Source organism: Boleophthalmus pectinirostris, unplaced genomic scaffold, assembly GCF_026225935.1.
Source record: "Boleophthalmus pectinirostris isolate CB_2022bp ecotype Guang Dong unplaced genomic scaffold, ASM2622593v1 HiC_scaffold_9, whole genome shotgun sequence".
NCBI lineage: Eukaryota > Metazoa > Chordata > Actinopteri > Gobiiformes > Gobiidae > Boleophthalmus > Boleophthalmus pectinirostris.
In genome coordinates, this window is record NW_026571541.1 from 14899347 (window position 1) to 14913026 (window position 13680).

General features: G+C 37.7%; 1 protein-coding gene across 1 annotated transcript in view; it reads right to left on the reverse strand.

Moving 5' to 3' along the window:
• The window catches only part of tlcd1 (TLC domain containing 1), a 78653-nt gene that overhangs the window by 51637 nt on the left and 13336 nt on the right, over positions 1–13680 (reverse strand). Inside the window, exon 3 of the mRNA XM_020928633.2 lies at positions 11886–12059. The gene's annotated coding sequence lies outside the window, so the exon portion shown is untranslated. The remainder of the gene's footprint in view (positions 1–11885; positions 12060–13680) is intronic.

A 13680-nucleotide genomic window follows, 5' to 3' on the forward strand; every position in this document is an offset into this window, starting at 1 on the left:
TATTCCAAATACAATACAATAAATAACAAAAATGTTCTGCAATAAACTACACTCCCATCTCCATTTGAATGATGAACATAGGCACTGTTAGTGTTTCACTTGTATAAAGGATCAAAAATAGAAATCTACTACACGTCTAAATATTTCAGAGACGGACAAAAAAAGGGCTTCGATCTAATGGTTGCCAGATGTTAGCCAGCTGTTTGAATAAAAACAGAAAGGATGGCGGTTAAAGGGAAGAACGTCACCAGAGCAGTGAAACAATGCATTCTTTAAATTCAAATCTGAGCCAACCCTTTACACTTATGTAATGAGCTTAAAAAATCCTTTGAGAGCCGTTTTATTTGACTCTGAGAAAACTAAAAAATCAACTGATCAGTTATTGAAATAAAACACACCTGTATAAAATTTTAAGAACATTAATAAGATAGGAGATAACCTTTATTTGTCGCACAATGGAAAATCCAATATTGCGATGTAACATAAATGGTAAATGTTTTTTATATAAGCTTTTCCACCTTCAAGGAACTCAAAGCACTTTACAACAAGGGACCACTCACCCATTCACACACGCATTCATACACCAGAGTATGCAGACATTGGGGGTGATCTGAGTTAAGTGTCTTGCCCAAGGACACAACGACAGCATTTTTCTGTGGGAGCTGTAATTGCACTACCAACTTGTAGTTCAGTGAATCTGACCTCTCTACCAATAATGTTTATGTCGAGAGCGGGATTCATGCCCCCTTCGGATCAGTGGACAAACACTCTATCAGCTACTGTCGCCCAATACAAGAATACAAGAACAGTAGGAGAATATAAATATTTAAAGTACATAAAAATGTGTGTAATATCCTAAGCACGATCAGAGTTATTTGATGCTTTCAGAGCTGTTTTCTATTGCTTCATAATGAGTGGGTGCACAATGCTGCAGGTTAGAGTTTCACTATTGATTTCTGCATCCATTGTGTTAAACGGGTGGAGACAATACAGCATCATATTTCATCTCCACTGCTTATAGAAAAGATATATTTTAAGAAGTGAATACAGGGCAAAGATTATAAAGTTACTATTGAAAACTATAGTTGTTAAAGGTTCTTTATTACACTAAATTGACTCTTGTGAGCTTTAAGACATGTTATAATGTTGTTACCTCTTCAAAAACATACCTGGAGTTGTGTTTTGTTTCATTCACACATGTTTGAGTAACACTTTATTATTAATCAGTATCTCAGAATGCTCTTTTCCACCTTGTAATGTCATCAAGCAGTAGTTTTCAAGCTGCCTTTTACCTTTTTCTTTATTCAATTTTGGCAATTCCAGAGCTGAAATTATCTAGTTGATTCTAGTGAAAGTGTGTGGAGTATAAAATCACAGTGGAGCACTTCCTGTATTAGCACATGACATCACAAGGTGGAACAGTGTTTTCAGTTTGAGAGCTCAGACTAAATATGGAGAGTTTGTTAAACATGTGTGAATGAAGCAAAACACAGCTCCAGGTATGTTTGTGATGAGGAAACAACATTATAACATAAATCAGAAAATAGCGTAATATGGGCCCTTTAAAATATATCTAGTCTGGTTAATGGCCTATGATTGCACTGACCAGGTTTTGGGGAGGGGGTAATTAAGATGAATAATACGGTAATAGACAGGTTCTGCAGTATGGATGGTTCTCTGGGGAGTCTTTCATCAGGGTTGGGGCAGTTAGTCGCGAGGTGTCAGGTTGCACTCACATGGAGCAGATTAGCCGTATGTGGCACTTTACAGGGGCAGGGACACCCACGCCCTGAGACCAAGCACTGGTTGGAGGTCCAGCCTTGTTTGGTCAATAAATACAAGGAACATTTTAAAGGCGTGTTGTGGGAGGATAGGGGACATTTACTGCAGCTGAAGCTATAGCAAGAATGTGGATGTTTCTTTGACCATGCACAAGAAAAAACTGGCCCAATATTTGTGGAAATGTGCCAGTGTTTGCAGTGGATATGTTATCAAAATCAGTAAATATATAAACACATTACTGGTAACTTATAACACTGACTTGTTGACTCTGACCTACCATCACTAACGGAGAGGAATATGTTATGGTTTTATTTTAAAGGGCGCATATTAAGCTATTTTCTAATGTATGTTATAATGTTGTTTCCTCACAAACACACCCAGAGTGTTTTGTTTCATTCACATGTTTAAAACACACACCCTACATATTTAGGCTTCCGATGTCATGTGGTAATACAGTGCCTACACCTTCACTAGAATCATTTGAATCATTTCAGCTGTGGAATTGTCAATCTCTACTGAACTAAAGGTAAAGGTTATCTGAGCATTTTAAGCTTTGGAGATGTAGACTGACTAATAATAAAGTGTTACTCAAACATGTGTGAATGAAACAAAACACACCTCCAGGTATGTTTTTGAGGAGATAAAAACGTTCTAACATGGCTAAAAGCTAAAAGTAAATTTTGAATAATATAGGACCTTTAATGGGAAAGAAAAAATAATATTTTAAATGAATAATAGTTAAAAACTCGACACGACAATGATAATAAAAACACAATATTTAAATAATAGAATCATTGTTGTTATGATATGAATTAAAAGGTCTTCTAAAATAATAAAGGAAATGTCCAATTGCTTTATGGTTAAGTTTTGTTTTTTTTTCAGTATCGATACTTGCCAAAATTAGAATGTAGTTTCAATAAGATTAGTTTCAGTATGCATTTGATACTTTTGACAATAGTGTTGTTATCTTTGAAAACATTTGTGACCTCTTGGCTCACAATGTAGAGTTCTTTCACACATTCCTTTTGTATAGACACATCCTTTAATGAGTGAAGAACGTTAAATATTAAACTGAGTCCATGAATTCGGCAGCTCATGGACTCTCTATTGGCAAAGTGGACACTAGTGACACAGCGCACTTACAGCAGTTTACACCGAGCTTTGCCCTCTCTGAAAATCTTTGGCCTGTTTCCCAGAGTCTGACCACAAAGGAGCTGAAACTGCTACATGCGCTCAGTCATTGTCACCAGCATCTGCAATAAAATTAGACACAACTAAACTCAAGTGGAACTGCAATTAGGTCTGTATATGTGTGTGTGCATGTATGTGTGTATGTGTGTGTATGAGAGAGGAAACAGCATACTTCATGGGATAAAGTTCAGAATGTTCTCAGCTTTAAAAGCAGCTAGAAGAAAACAGTGATCACAGAATATCTTGTCATAATGCTAAAATTCAAGATAAATTTTGATATTAAGAAAATTTCAATGACATGATGGAAAAAAAAATCACACAAAATATATATATACATTAAATATTGATTTATGGTCAACTCCTGTCTCCTTTACTGAAGTCACATTTTGTTTTTTCAACATAGAATAATATCAGTTTCTTTATACTTCTTAATCAAGAGAATGTACATATTAGTATCATCACCTGCTTATTAGTATCAACTACCGATAAAGCTTTTGTTTTCCTGAATATGGAAAACATTTTTTTTCAAGTACAATTTTGATTTTAGCACTACTGTTTAAACGTCAGAGGAGAAGCGCATTCTAAATACATGTCACTACTGTCACCCCATATGAGCGTCAGCAGAGATGTCTCACGCTCCTTCATGTTTGTGTCTCTGATTTAATATTAGTTGTTCACACTGACACGATGTACATGTGATGGCGTCTATAGTTACTGACAGCACAGGCCTCTCACGCATTGACGGTTAGGCTACTGATAAAGACGACAGGGGATGATTCAAATCACAACATGTTTTGTCTGCAACGGTGACTCATTTTGCATTTCTGGTAAGAGTTCTGAAATATAAAATATGTTTAAGCAGGAACTAAGTTGAGCAATTTCTGAATAAGAGGTTACATCATTTTATTATTTACAGGAAAACAGAAGACTGCATGACTTCATTTATGAAATGCACCATGATGTTTTGCCTTTCAACTCTGAGGTGTCACTGTAACTGTTAAATGTTATCTCCAATAGGCACTCAAAGCGCTTTATGAAGGGGAATGTCTCATCCATTCACTTACATACACCAGTGTACCCACACACGGTAATTGTCTTGCTCAAGGACACAATGGCAGTACGCACCTGTGCAAGCTGAGATTGAAAAGCCAGCATGCAAGTCAATCTAATGGCTTTACTAACTTCACTTAAGCTGGTAACGGGATTCAAACGGCCAACCTTCAGATCAGTGGACAAGATTTGTCATAACACCAGCCTTGTACATGACATGGTAAAATGTCCAATATAACACAAATATGATTTTTTTTTATCAAGCTGTAATGTGCTACATTGTGCAGAGGATAAGTAAGCTGACAGCATATGGTGTTTTAATATAGGAAAAAAAGAACAGCTGATATGCATAGGACATATATATTACAAGCTGTTTACATGTAAATTGTTGTCTCAAAGCCAGCCTAACACCTCACGGAGAAGGAAAGTCATGTGACTGAGGCACTTATGAGGAAGAGGGCACAGGGCTCTCATTGTAAACAGTGGTGAACAATGGACAGGAATGTGAAAGAAGCTGTTTGTCTAATTACACTGTACAGATGGGTAGTACTCAAACTGCAAGCTAGAACATGACCTTTTGACCCTGGCCGCTGCTTAATTCTCATTAAAGGGGCTTTCTCATATGCTTTTTTCCTAAAGTGTTTATAACAAAAGGAAAAGGAATTCAGTTCTAGGAAACGTACATATGTCAACAGATGCACTCCAAGATCGTGTATTCTTGAAGCAGGACTGTATTGATTTTAGTCTGTGTGTGTCAGTGGGAGAACCCAGTGTAGGTTTATTTCAGCTTCTCTCCAAATCATACCTTTATAATCTGCAGGTGAAATATTGAACAGTAGAGAGCTTTGTGAGCTAAAGTCAAATGTCAATCCTAATCCTCATAGACACAATTATTAAATTAACTTCTTTTCTAGGAATCCAGATAATTCCAAATGTGATTTTAATACAGTTGTGATGTTCTAATAAAATAATACACAAATACATATATGCATGCATTCATACATCAGTACACTGGCATATAATAGTATAGGTGTGTATGTACTATTATGGCAATAAAGGACACTTAATACATTGGAAAACGACTGTTAACGACTGTCAAGCTCTAATTAATTGCCAATGAGGTAAGAAAGTTTGAAATATTTTTTAATCTAAATGGTCAGAAATGGCCCATATTACACTATTTTTTACACTAGAAGTAAGTAACCAGTATAACTCCTTGGGTTGTAACATGAGTTTTACTAGCGACATCAGCATTTCTTCTCATTAACTAAAACTATGTCAGCACTTTTTCTGCCACACACTAGCTTCAGATCCTGCTTTGTTCAGTGGAGGAGTCACACGTGGTTGGCATTTGGAAGATGGTGGTCCTTATGTCCTTGGTGGGATCTGAGACCTTGTTTCTACATGCTTTTGTACATGCTCTAATGCTCACTGAGAGGCCAGAGAAGAGACACTAAAGACACTGTCCAAACAATGAGGAGTCTGTCAACACTGAGCTAATGTGTCAGGGTCACCAGATCTGCTAGAATACCAGTCTCGCACATACCATGGAATAAATGGCCAAGGAACAAAAAATTCTCAGTTTGAAAATATATTGATCTACAATATGCTAGGTCAAAGTAGCTCAAAATCATAAAAATGAAACTCAAATATTAAATAAGTGTATTACAAACATATGAATCAAAAACATTTTAAAAGTAGAAAAAATATAAAGATTTGTACATTATCATTTAAAGGTGCACAATGTACCCTTTCTGGTGGAGGGTCTACCGCTAGCTGGTGTCCATGGAGATGTTGTTAAAAACAATAAAAACACTGCAGTTGAATAAATGCAAGATATATAAAGTTAAAGCCATACTGTGGAGCATTTCATGCAAAGCATTAACATCTCCATTGGGACAAGCAAACGAGCAGACAACCCTCCACCGGAAAAGTTACATAATGCACCTTTAAGAAAATATTTTATACTCCTTTTTTGCTATTTCAGACAGATTGAGAGAGTGGTGTATAGCCTATAATTGTGTCATTGTATGCTGTGGCAGATAAGGATGTTGATAGATCCACAGAACCCAGAAGGTTGTAAGGGAAGTTCTTTGGTCCATACAGGAAGCTTGTAAACTGAGCCACTATTCAAAACAGGAAGGGAGTGATGGAGTGCCTTGAAGAAAAGTTTGATCACTCGCGCACATGGTCGAGTCACTCGAAAGACGTTAAAATGCAGTAATACAGGAAACAGCCAGGCCTGGAGTGATATAAGGTTACAGGGTCAAAACAAAGGCATCACAAGTTTGGGATTACATCTGGATTTATGCATGGAAGATATACCAACATAGGAAGTCATGTACAACACTGATCCTCAAACTTTCTCACACTCTCACACAAGATGTTACTTGAGAAAATTATTTGATAAATGATAGAAAGGAATAGACTGAAGTTTGGACTAATCCTCTGACTAAGGTTCATTATAACAGGGATTAGCATAAAAATGCAATGCTAAATAAAGCCAAAAACTGACTATTCCAGCCAAACTAAAAACTAAAACTAAACAAAGTCAAAGTAAATTGATAAAATCACTTCTATGGGCCTACAGGTCAGATCTGTGGAGAGGCAAGCCTGCTCAAAGTGAGAGTGCAATTTTTTGAGCAATAAAAACACCCATAGAATAAATACCATGGGACTTTCTAGGCAAAACAATAACATCTCCACAGAGACAAGTAGGTAACAGACCAGTTAGGTAGTGTTCCTTTAAACATGAACCAGAGGGAGTGTTCAGTATGGAAACTGTAAATTCGTTATCAGATTGGCCTCACTTTTATTCAGTGTCCTTGCACATTCGTATTCAAGCTAGTACCCAAACTTTACAACCCCTGCTGGGCTAGACTGTTACACTGTATTTGCTTGTCTGGGTGGTCTCCAGGTCATAACTGCCTGAGCTCCAGCAGAGACAGGTGCTGCCACATTTCCTTATCTTTGTGCATCTGCTGCAAACAGTCGTCTTCAAACTGTGTCCACATCATGTGACCATAAATGTTCACACTCTGACGCCTTCTGAGGTACAGGTTATAATTATCGGACTATACATCTTATTTTGAGGATATTGTAGCATTATAATGATCTGATGCAGCTGTTATTAATCTCTCAGACTGCTCAAAAGCTTAAAATGTTCACACTAAATAATCAACTAACAAATACATTTAGAAAAAAAGGCGAATAGCTGTGCATTATTTTTACACACAGATAGCCTGATAATTACTGTTCTATATTACTACGCTGTGAGCATCACCATAGTAATTGGTAAACAAATGTACTACATTTAGTAAGGACATCTAGCTAGCTTCAACTAAAACAGAAATAAATAATGCTTTGAACATCCATGAACAGTCAAAAGGTTGTCCAATTTAAAAATGTACTATTCAGTTGTTGGGACCATGATATAAGCAGACTAAACAACTTGGAGCAGAGCGTTACACAGTTTACACATATGGAGTAAACACCTCTTACAGACTCCACAGCTTCATGTTGTTTAATTCTTACTTAAATTTAATTGCATATGATTTACATTAAATATACACTAGTAATAGTTTTAAGACTGTTTTAAAGACTTACATACCAGCTAAGATAATTAGCATCTTATCTAGTCTCTGCTCAAACTAAATGTCAATAGTCGCACAGCTAAGCATACTTAGTCCTCAGTAAAAACTGGCATATAGTATTGATTTACTTTAGTGTGGCGATGACAATGTAAGTGTGAACAGTCAGGCCTGTAGGCGGGACACCTGTGTGCCCTGAGCTTTTTGCAGAAGTTGTTCGTGTAGATTTTTAACTGTGTAGCAAGAGTTTAAAGGTCATACTCATTCCTTTTCTCACCCTGTCTTTGAATGGTGTCACATTGCCCTAATGTAAAAATAGTCAAACACAAAAGCTAAACTCACTTTCTTTTTCTACACAGCTGCAAATCTGAAATAGCATTTGACACATAATTGAGATAATAGCATTAGTTTTGATTGCCATTGCTGACTTGCTATTGTAAAATCAATACATCAGGGAGGTTTGTCCACTAAAACTGTCCATGGTACATTAATAAGTGCAGTGGAGGCAGATGACCAGGAGTGAGTGTGAAAGAGTAAAGACATGCCTGAACACTCACGCTACACTCAGCATCCTGGCCCTGTAAGATAAGGCACAGTGGTACATTGTGAGGCTGCAGCAGTCACCCTTCACTATATGGCACCAGTAGCAACCTCTGTCAGTGTGTGGACCCATTACTGAAAATATATCAGTGTAAGCTACATTAGAAAATACTTAATCATTATTTCATTTTTGCTGTTTCTTCTTACCACCTCTTGTATGTAGCTCAGATATATTTGTATTATTATATTTCTATATTTTATTTTTACTTGTACATATACATATATATAATTATATATGACACAATATTTGATACCAATCTTTTGCTATTTTTGCTACTTGTAAATGTATTATTACTATTTATATTTTTACTCTTTGTTATTATACTATATTGTGGTGAATCAATAAAGTTTGTCTAAGTCTATAAAGCTTGAGATCTAGCAAAATAAATGTGCCAAATGTTCATAGAAATACATTAGTGAAACCAAAAAAAGAGCTATGAAACAATACAATAATATATTGAATCACTACTGGTAAATACATCTACTCCATCAGAATGCTTGGAATGAATGCCACGTTTAGTAATTAATTATCATATTACAATGTCCAGTAGGCTAACTGAAAATTCTCTGAGATGTGACTATGCAATCCCAAGCTCAAAGGTAGGGGCAGTGCAACATATTTACTACCTCAGACTTAATACATCTTTCAGAGGCATTTTTGTTACTTTTGTTAATTAGACTCAAACAAATGTCTATTCTTGAGAGGGTTGTCAATTTAGATTAGCTGTCCAAAAAGCATGCAAATTTCAGTGTGTGATTTGATCTATCTCACTAAAGTTATGTGTTTTCCTGTGAACAAATGCATTATTGTGGTCGGACTCTGTCAATCACCAGCAGCCTGAGGCCAAACAGGAAGTTTACCCATCTCTTAAAACCCTGCAGCAAGTAACCTTTCAAACCAGGTTATATTGGACTGCAAAACTCACACTTACACACTGGTACATCATGAGTATGATTCCATGGGCATTCCATAGAAAGTTAAAACCATACTCTTTGGCACCATGGAGATATAGATATGTTTATTTTTTGCCATACTGGAATTTCATTGCCCAAACAACAACATGTCCGTGGACACAAAAAGGAGAAGACCCTTCTCCAAGTAAGACTCAGGTTTGTGAAGATGAAGTCCACTCACAGTAAGGATGTATGTTTTTTTCAGTGCAATAAAGCATCTAATCCTTTAGACTAAAGAAAGACTTAAGTAAAACAAAAAGCGTTAGAATCATTTCTGTGTTGTTTTATAAATCAGCTCTGAAACCCCTTAGTCAGGAGAAATACAGTGAGCCCATGTGAGTTGCATCAGCCAAGAGTGGAAAAATGTCTCTAACATGCAAAGAGGCTGAGTGCACGGGCCAGGGGCGTCTTTATGGGCCCACGGACACAATCTGACTGGAACATGTGGTTTAGATCTGATCACGTGCAACAACGAGGCCAGTTCAATGATCATTCACTGCACTGGAGTGATGAGAAACACATGGCAGTTCAAACTCTAACGCCTGGTTTCAGTCAACTCTTTTCTCGTGGGAGCCCTGTTTTCAAGCCAGCAAACAATGGCACTGTATTCATTCAGCTTTTCAAACATTGGTGAGAATCCCAAACAGGTTTTAGTGCTAAACTACATAGTATGAGGGCTAATGTGTTGACAGGCATAGGAAAGTCATTTGTCTGTAGTACACCGTGTTTTTGCAATAACCACACCTATGGATTTTACAGATATGAAGATAATGCTGTCAGACATGAAAAACTTTTACTTAGAGGCACGTGCTCATTCTTTACACTCCCGGTTTAAAGGAAAGATAAACTACAGTTATGCCACAATATTGCATTTGATAAAACTAGGATAAAATACTAGGGTAAAATTGTTAAGTCACCATTAGAGATGCAACAACTTTGAAACTGTACATTTCCTGTAGATGACACAGCCTGTGTGGCCATGGGAGTGGATCTTTCCTTCACTGTGTTTCCCCTCAAGGTCCCTCTTTTTCCCACAGGTTTTTTTTAAATTAATTTATTTTTTTATTTTTCACTTATTCATTTGCATGTTTCCTGAATCCTGTGAACTGGTCAATCTGCTTGTCATTTGTTGGCCAGTGACTGTTTCATTGTTTGATTTTCAGACTTTCTGAATGTTAAATGCTGCTAGTGATATTGGGTTATTGGGTTAAAAAAATGCAAAAAGGTATGTTGCTTTACTCAAGGTTGATATAATAATCTAGGGTCTCCACTTGATGAACTGCTTCCTAATAAGTGCTGACTCACTAATGACCTTTCACCTTAGAGACAAACCTCTTATTCCCTGTGAACAGCTGGCTAATCCTGAGCACTGATCCGAGAGAGGAGCTGCAGAGTGGACACCAGGCTGCACAGGGGGTGTAAATTTGTGCTGTGTTAGAAAGTAGCATTTCAGACTCTTGCCCTGTGTGACTGGCGACAGCGATAGACCCTACCCATGTGTCTGTGTGCTGTTTAACTACACATTCACTTCTAAATCAGGTGATAACTAAGAATACTTGGCTGCATACCACTGAGAAGAGAATATTGTGATGACATGACACATTTTAGCACCTACAAGGCAGTGAGGGGCCCTGTTCAATAATGTCCATGAGAAATACTCTTCCCACTATTGCCTAAGGGCCTAAGACCATTTATGCCCTAGATACAGAATTCAGTCTTTCACAAAAACTTTCTGCATTGTCCCACGCCTGTTATCTCTAGCCATTCTCCAAACGCCAGAGCAGATAATGGACTTGGTCATTCTAGTTGGAGATTAAGCCAAGGGGAATATTGTGTTAGGGATAGAGGAGGGCTGAATGAGAACTAGGAGACAGGCTAAAGCCATAGGCGTGCACTGGCACCCCGGGCGATGCTGGGACAGTCTCAGGGCTGATATGTCCTGACACTGTTATGAGAGAGCTGCTGGGCTGTAAGAGGCAAAGAGGAAGCACACAGATATTCACACGAGATGCTTAGCATGTTAGCATGATGCAATTTGGAGGTCGATGGACCAGATTTGAACAGATTTTGCAGCCAATAATGTTTTCTTGTCAAAGCATGTCTTGTGTTCATTGTTTGACCTTAAAGCTCTTTTCCTTTTCTTTTCTATCTTGCCTGTCTTCATGTGAGCTCTGATTTGCATGCAGATGTGACATGACACTAGAGGATCTGCTCTGTGTATCCGGATTTAAGTTAGGTGTTACATCTTTAGTGTCTTACTTAAGTTAAAAGGTTAACAGTTTGTCTAAAACTTTTGTCCAGTTTACAGAATTGAAATTTTCAATTGCTACCTGGACAACTGAGGAATTACACAGACATTTTATATCTTTGAACTATACACCTATAATTGGCCTATATAAAATGATGATGTTTAAGGACGGCTTAATATATTTACAAATGCATATTTTCTTTTGGCATTTCTCATTGGAATTGACATTATTATTTGTCCGTAACCTTTTATGTATGAGCCATTTAGCTAGGCTTGGCACAAATAAAACACTTTTTACTGGCTTTTAACAACCACCACAGGTGGTAGTAAATAAATATTACTAAAATAAAATAACTCACTATAATTATGTTGTAAAAGATTGTTTAAGACTTGCTGACAGGTCTTCAGATGAACCAAACCTGCTACTGAATCAGCACAGTCTCCCCTTAGGGCAAAAGAGAAATACAAACCTGTGTTATTCATAGTTGCTGCTCCGAGGCCTAACACATGCTTTCTCAGAGCTGGAGAGTTGAGGTACTTTGTGTGGGAAAAATTTGAGTTCCGCACCCAGTTGGCGACCTCCTTGACCTGTAGGGGTTTCTTGGCTTCACCTTGGCCATGGGAAGATGTCCACTGTCTTATCACTGAAAACGAAAAGGAGAGTCACATATTAAGCAAAAATAAATGGTGATAAATTTGAATGAGTCATCTGTTTTGATTAATTTATTCACAGTGATGGTTGGCCGATGTTGAAGGAAATAAGGTCAGGTGGGGTGACTGGTGTTTATAGACAACACAATGTGGTACTATCACGCTCATTTCTGGATAGTGTCAAGTGGTACAAGTCTTGAGCCATTTATAACCTCACACTGTGCTGTTAACAAAGTCAAGATGAGAACAAACAGAAAAAAGTGAAGTCAGGCAGCTGCTCACACAATGAGAAAATGTCTCTTGTCTAGTGTTTCATCAGCTCATAATATGTTCAGTACTTTAACAACATGGCTCTGACCTGAGTCACTTAGAGCTACGTGAGACAGTGTAAAGATGGTATCACTGTAAGGTGTATACTTCTCTGTCAAGGGATTTAAAGACACACAATACAGACAGGTTTATAGCAGAAACTATAGGAGGAGTTCATAGTCAAACATGCTCCTTAGAGTATTAGCATAATGAAACCTACTACAATCATGTTATGTAATGTATAACTCATTGAATATTATGTGCACAAATAGATGCAGAAGATGAAACTAAATACGTATTTACATAAACACACACAATATTCAGTGCATTTGCTGAAGTAGAACAAGAAAAATTGTAAATATAAGTCAATACATTTTTATATCAGCGTAGGTAGCCTTGACCAAGCCTAGCAAAAACTTCTAAACATGGGTTCTGCTCCAGATGAGGTGCAACAGCGACACTGAAGGGTTGGTCAAACACAGAGGGCAAATTTCACTATGAGGACAATAAAGTGTAATTTATTGGTTACGTACTGGTGCAAGAAAAAAAAAAAATCCTAAGATCATGCTCATTGTGATGAAAGAAATAGTGCAAATTTTGGATCTTGTCCTTTCCAACAAGCACACAGTGTTTAGTGAGAAAGGTAGACATAAAGTTTTCTGGTGAATGAATAAACTCTACAGCCATCACTCCCTATTTTAATAGAATAGAGTCAGACCCTTCACACTAAAAGTTCACAGGTGTTTTCTAATGTTGCTTTTGTTTAGTAAAATGTAAGTGTTGCTCATTTTGCTCCTCAAAAGTCTTAATCCTGTTTAGGGGCATTTCCATGACAGGAGAGCTGAGTTGTTTGCGAGCCTCTGAGGAGTGTGCCAGATGCCCTCCTTTTCAGAGGCCCTCGTATTCAAATCACAGCAGCTGGGGAGTGCAATTGTAGGAGGTGAAGTAATGGTCCGAGTCTATGGAGTTTTTTAAGTTGGGGGTGGGGGATATAAAGTGGCACACGTCTGTTTTGAAGGTCTCTTGTGTTTGATAGGCACTAACGGGGCTTGGGGTGTCTTTCAAGCCTGATGCTGTGAAGCTGAACGTGTGAATAAAGGCGGAGAGCAGGGCGGGCGGGGGTGGCATGTGGCTGGAGCGACAGCAGGTTGTCTGCCCACAGGCGCTGATGCTGCAGCAGGGGCCGTGGTAGGGAGGCACACATGTCACTTGTGAGTCTGACATTATTCTCTTTGTCTCACTGTGAATAATGTATTCTGCCCACATTCAGTGCCAAGACGTGATTTTCTACAGTATGCTTCAACA